General features: G+C 45.5%; 1 protein-coding gene across 1 annotated transcript in view; it reads left to right on the top strand.

Annotated features, from left to right (window-relative positions):
* The window catches only part of TWIST2 (twist family bHLH transcription factor 2), a 38,970-nt gene extending 34,159 nt beyond the window's left edge, over positions 1-4,811 (top strand). The window contains exon 2 of the mRNA XM_064453328.1: positions 4,055-4,811. The gene's annotated coding sequence lies outside the window, so the exon portion shown is untranslated. The remainder of the gene's footprint in view (positions 1-4,054) is intronic.
* Positions 4,812-6,017: the final 1,206 nt, after the last annotated feature.

Here is a 6,017-nt window from a genome sequence, read left to right on the forward strand (position 1 = left end):
AATCCACATGGAGGGAGAGAGGCTGGATCCTGGGCACAGAACTGTTTCTTCACATTCCCAACTTTAAAAGGGGTTGAAAAAACACCCTTTAAAACAAACAAACAAACAAACAAAACCAAACTCAAATAGTTTTGCTGCATTTCATATTTCATTTGCACTCTTGACCATGTTTTGGAAATTATTTCAATCCTTTTGTAACCAGAACCACCCTAATCCTATATAAGGAAGGACTTCAGGGACTAGTTGCAAAATTTCCTGCAACAGGGCTCTGCTCTTGCTACCACCTTACATCAAACCTGCAATTCTTTGCTCTCGTGGTGTTGGGCTGGGGGATGCTTCTTATGGGGCTGGGGAATGCTCTTAAAGCAAAGGAAAAATAGAGCAACAAGCCCTCAATTCACTGTATAGCAGAAACTGCACTGGGTCTGCAATATAGCAGCACATAACAACTCTATTCTGTGTTACAAGCTACAAATGTGTGTTACAAATGCTTGGAAGCGATGTTCAGCAGAGAGCTTAACCATATACCATCTCCCAGTTCAGATCCTATAATCATGCATTGTTATGATATAGCATTATGCCCTTCAGCTATACCTTGGAGAATCACAAGGTGCCTTATGGGCTGCAGTTGATAAAAATCCCACACATGCTGTAAGAGAGGAAGGGATGTACTGCAAATTCCCAACCAGGGAAACTGAGGCACAAGCAAAGAGAGCAATTACATAGCAACCTGTGCGTGAGCTGGGATTAAAACTAAACCCTGCAAGGTCCTGCTGTCCTGCCACACCAACTTAGTGCCAGGAAGAAATTCTGCCCCCTCCCTGTGACATCCACTATGGGCTGCTTTGCTGCTGCTTTTAAGAATAAGTCCCATAGATCCATACCTCATCATTCAGCTGCCATAGGAAGCCTGCAGCCATTTCTGCAGGACTGCATTAGGAAACCTCCATGGGTCTGGTTCATAGGAGCGGAGCTGAGAAGTGCCACAGGAGTAGCCGCCAGCTGAGTGCCTTGGCAGGCTTCAGTGAATGCCTTGCTGAGCCCCTCTGGGATTAAAGGCTCATAAACATGAAGGATGACCTTGGGAGGGTCCATTAAAGCACAAAATCATTATGGAAAAGCTCTCTATAATTTAAGAGGCGGCAGAGCCAGAAGGGCTCTGGTGACTCATTTTATAGCTCCTGAAGGCAAGCAGGGCAGTGCTTCCCCTTTTGGTGTACAGCAAGGTGGGAGATCAGAGCCAGCCTTTCTGGGGCCCCTGGCACAAGGCATTGGGTTTACTGGGACACTTCAAGATGGACTCTCCAGAAACAAGGAGCAGGAGGCAGCCACCACGAAAGGTCTGGCTGCAGTGGTGTTGCAGCACTGGATAGAAGAGGAGGAAAGACCAGCCTGCAAGTTTTTCTGGGGGTATTATCCATCTTCCTCAGCCAGGAGCCAATCCTCCCTCCCCCTGCAAGACTCAAACCATGCAGTGAGCAAGGACCAAGTTTGTGACATGAGGATCACAAGCCAGATTCAGAGTATAAATTCTCAAATATATGTAGCACTCTTTTCAGCAATCTGAGAAGCCACTGAAGTCCCCTCACCTTAAAAAGCTCCACATGGGATGCTATCAGATTTTTAGCACAGTACTCCTCTATTTGAGTGACCAGTAGGGGATACCTGAGGAGGAACAGGTTGGGTGCAGATATCACACATCTCATGACTTCTCTTCCTGCAGTCAACATGTTTCCTCACATCCCACCACCAAAGCATGTCCCTCATGCAATAAGCAGATGCCTACCTCCTTCATTACCATTTATGTGTTTTCAAAATTTTTACTTCGAGACAGAATTTCAAAAGCAGTCAGCATCCAACATCCCAAGGGTCCAGAGAAAAAGGAACATTTTGTACACTTCTTTCCTTCTCTTGTGCTGACAGAGTGGGTCTGTGAATGAGCGGGATTTACTCTTTGATATGGATCTTATATAGAATATGTAGTAAGAACAACCAGGAAAAAGTTATACGACATGAACTGAAACACAAGTACTTGTCAAGATGGGGAGAATAACCCCTTCATGGCCAGGTATAGCAGCTTCCTTTGGGCAGCCTCTATATCTGGTCTTAATATTGCTCCATCAGCTGAGATAGGCTGCTTTAACATGCAGTGGATAATCACAGAAAATAGCAGTGGAAATAGCCTACCAGATCACCTGCTTCTGCCAGGGCTGGTAACCAAGCATTAACCAAGCAATGGTTGAACAACAGCCACATAGGCCCACCACGACCCTGGTCCTGGTGCCCTGTGTGGGATAGGAAAGGATGGGTTAAACCCCAGGAGCACAGGAAGGGACCTGGCAGAGCCATGCCAGAACACTGGGGCACAGTAGCACTTCAGTCCACAGGGTAGACCATGCTCATTTATCTCCAGGATGTAATGGGGAAGCCAAAACACCCTGTTAGCACTGAGTTGCTGTGAAATTCCCATTCTTCCAGTTGGCTGGAGCCAAAAGAGCTGCTGGAAACCAGAAAGGACCAGTGGAAACAAGATCTGCACTGCAACAGCAGCCAGAGCAGGGCGTCTCACCCATGGCTTGCAAATAGCTGGCTTTGCTGTAGGAGCAGATTTGTGCTGACCTCTCCAGTCTTGGGTGGGATTAAAAAAATCAGTGGAAATAGATCTGCTCAGTATTGCTTTCTATCCAGTTCCACCTTGTTTTACACGGCAGCCAGGTTCAGAGGAGAGCAGGGCACAGCAATTTGTCACATAGCTGGCAGTGAGCATCCTCCACCCCTTGCTGGAGAAGATAATTTTTTAAAAGTAACTGAGCTTAAAGGTTGCCCCCAGGCTCAAGCAGAAATTGGTCCATCTTCCTCCTCCCTTTCCTTTCCTGAATCCCTCCCTGGCGAGGGCTGTGGACACACCAGCGTTAGGAATGGGCCAGCCTGTCATCTGTCAGACGTGCACATACGCAAACCATTGCTGCTCACACACACCAAGCAGTTAAGCTTTCCTAAGTGGTCCTGGGCAGCCTGTCAAGTCCAGAGCTCGTCTGCAGAATGTGGTTGTAATTAGATAATTAATAACTTTGAGAAGGAAAGGAAAGGAAATAAGCTAAATGGAAGCTTTCCTTAGTGGGAGGAAATAATTATATCTGCTTTTTGATATATGAGCTGAGGTGGCTTTCTGAAGGCCAAAACAGCATCTCGCCTGCAAAGCCATCCCTCCCCCAAGTTAGACGGGATCCCCCATGGGCGCTGCTGGGTCACAGAGTTTGTTCCACCAGCCCACAAATGAGTAGCAACAGGTTGCTGCAGATCAGAGCAAACCCCACAGGTACAGGGCTCCCCAATGGGTCGCTGCATCTTGTCACATGCTGATAAACAGGGCAGAGGAGAGATGATACGCAGGGCTGGGTTACCAGGAACCACATAGAAAACAGGGGTTTAGCACAACATCCCTTGGGGTCGGAGATGCTGCTGTTGGCATATGGAATTTTTGATGGATGCATTGCTCTTGCCTATGGATTTACCATTTCACAGTACAATACAGAAAAAGGCTGTGACGTTACCAGACTCTGAACTTAGGCTATACATCCAAACATCAAAGGAATCATTATGTCTATGTTTTTTGTCTATGTTTTTTGTCTATGTCTTTTGTAGTTTTTTTGATGTGCTTAGATCTTGTATAAATATATTACATCTGGGTGGAAAGAAAACCTATTTGTTTCCATCAGGGTTTGCCTGATTTTGCAGAAGGAGCTGAGAGTTGCTCTGGGTGAGGTTTCTAAAGCCCATCTTGAGCACCTGCGCATCTGATCTCCCCATTCCACCTGATGAAGGGGTGGCTAGGGCTGCTCCTGCTGCTTTGGATCTCGCCCAGCTGCTGGATTAACCATGTGTCTCCACAGTGCTGGGACCAGGGGCAGGTTTCAACACGTGGTTGAAATCAAGGTGGTTGAACCACAGCCTTGATATGTAGGGGAAAAGAACTTATGAGACAACATATCTCAGAAAACTGTCCTGCATTTGGTGTATTTATCTTTTCTTATTTTTTTTCTCTTCTCTCCAGACTGTCCAGTGTCTGAGACTGAAGTGGAATTGGGATGTATCCAAGTTTGTAGCTTCTGAAACCTTAACAACCTCAAGTAAACTGGTCCAAAAGACCCCTCCTGACCTCCCTCACTCTGAACTCTTGCGGACCACTTAGACTGAGCAGAAAACAGCACCAAAGCTAATGGTCTGAACCTTTGCAACGTCTTTCCCCAAGCGATTGACCAAAGAGAAAAGAGAAGCAACATTCCTGGTTGTTTGTTGTCATTGGGTTTTGTGTCTGTCTGTGCATTTCGTTTTATTTCTATTTCTTTTTCTGAAAAATCTTAATTCAGGAATACATTTATGAGACATCTTTGGGTTCAGATTTTACTTCCCTTTAGCTGTATTCTTTTTTGGGTTTTTTTTTGTCTATTTTTTTTTTAAGTCAAAACCTGATCTCTTGTACAGTAATGTTAAGACTGGACCAAGGCTCTCAGAAAAAAAAAGGAAGAAAAAAACCCACCATGTCCCCAGCTCCCTGCATGATTTGTTTCAAGTACAGCCTGGATTACAGACTGCCCTCCACACTCTAATGCCTCTTCCTTATTGCTCCATGATTTGCTACCGCTCATCTCCTCCCCCCCTTTTTTATTTTTCATTTTCTGTTCCAGTGTATATGTTGCTTATTTGTTTTATTTATTGAGATATTTTTAACGAGCTAAGAGACTGCAATGTCGCTGTGTATACTGCTTCTCTTGCCAATAAAAATAAAGATGTCATGCAGCTACTGGGGATATGAGATTTGCATTCATGACTGCACAGCGCTGAGCAGAAGCTGAGCCGCTTCCATGCACCCCGTAATGTTTTGACAGTCGCTGATTTGGCTAAAACCTGTTTCCCAGGTAGTTAGTGAGGAGGTGCAGAAGGTATGAGTACCACTTGTCCAGGCTAATGTCTGTCTGCATATGCCAGGAGTAGCTGGTGATTTACTTGCTCCCTGGCTGAGGAGGTTTGCTCAGGCAGCAGGTACTGCAGGGGAGGCATGCACCTCTTCAGCACTGTGGTCTCCAACACTGCTTGAGTGGCTCCTGCTCTTAGAAGAGCCCTTTATTAAGCAAAATGCAACGTATCTCGGTACACATCAGACCCACTGGTCTGCATGCTTGCCTTCAGCTAGAGTAACAAGTTAGCCTTCATTACGCTTGCTGGTAGAAATGCTAAGGGCAAGTGTTTCTCAAAAAGAAGGGATGCACGCTGCCATGTGAGGTGCTGCACAAACATATGGTGATGGAAAAGCTTTGCCCATGACCCAGAGACACCTTTGCATATTGTGCCCGGAAAAGATGCATAACCCACAAAAGACAGTTGCACTACAGAAACAGTCACCCAGAAATGCCGATCTGCTCTTCTTTCCTACTTATCTTTCACCCTGTGAGCAAACACTGGTGGGCTTTGCCAGTGCTTACCAACCTTCCTCCACAACTTTGCAGAGCCCCATCAGACCCTTGGTCATATGGGGGCTGAAGCCAGGTTTCAATTTCCAGGTCATAAATAACATGTTTAAAAATAATTAATTCTGAAAAAAAAATTTAAAATCTTTTAAAGAATAATTGTAGTGGATCTGGAAACATGGGACTAAATTATCCCAAATGACCTTCTGTTCTTACACACTTGCCCTGCTGGGTTAACAACAGTGCCGGTTAGCTTGAGAGCATCTGGGCTGCAACACCGAGGTGACAGAGAGCAGCTCTCTGGCAAAGGCAGTTTGGGAGCCTCAGTGTTCATTGTTGGGATTAGCAACCTGACCTCGCAAAGCAAGAGGCAAAACACATCTTTGTAAGACAGGTCTGATCAGAAATTGGCAGAGAGTGATGTATTGGCAGAGGAAAGAAAGGATGGTGAAGGATAATCAACTCTGGAAAAAAAAAAGCAATGCTGTGATGTCTAGAGCCATTTAAAAAACCCCATGTCATTCCAATTAAATCAGCTTCAGAGAAAAC

The sequence above is a fragment of the Phalacrocorax carbo genome, chromosome 5, assembly GCF_963921805.1.
Source record: "Phalacrocorax carbo chromosome 5, bPhaCar2.1, whole genome shotgun sequence".
Classification (NCBI taxonomy): Eukaryota; Metazoa; Chordata; class Aves; order Suliformes; family Phalacrocoracidae; genus Phalacrocorax; species Phalacrocorax carbo.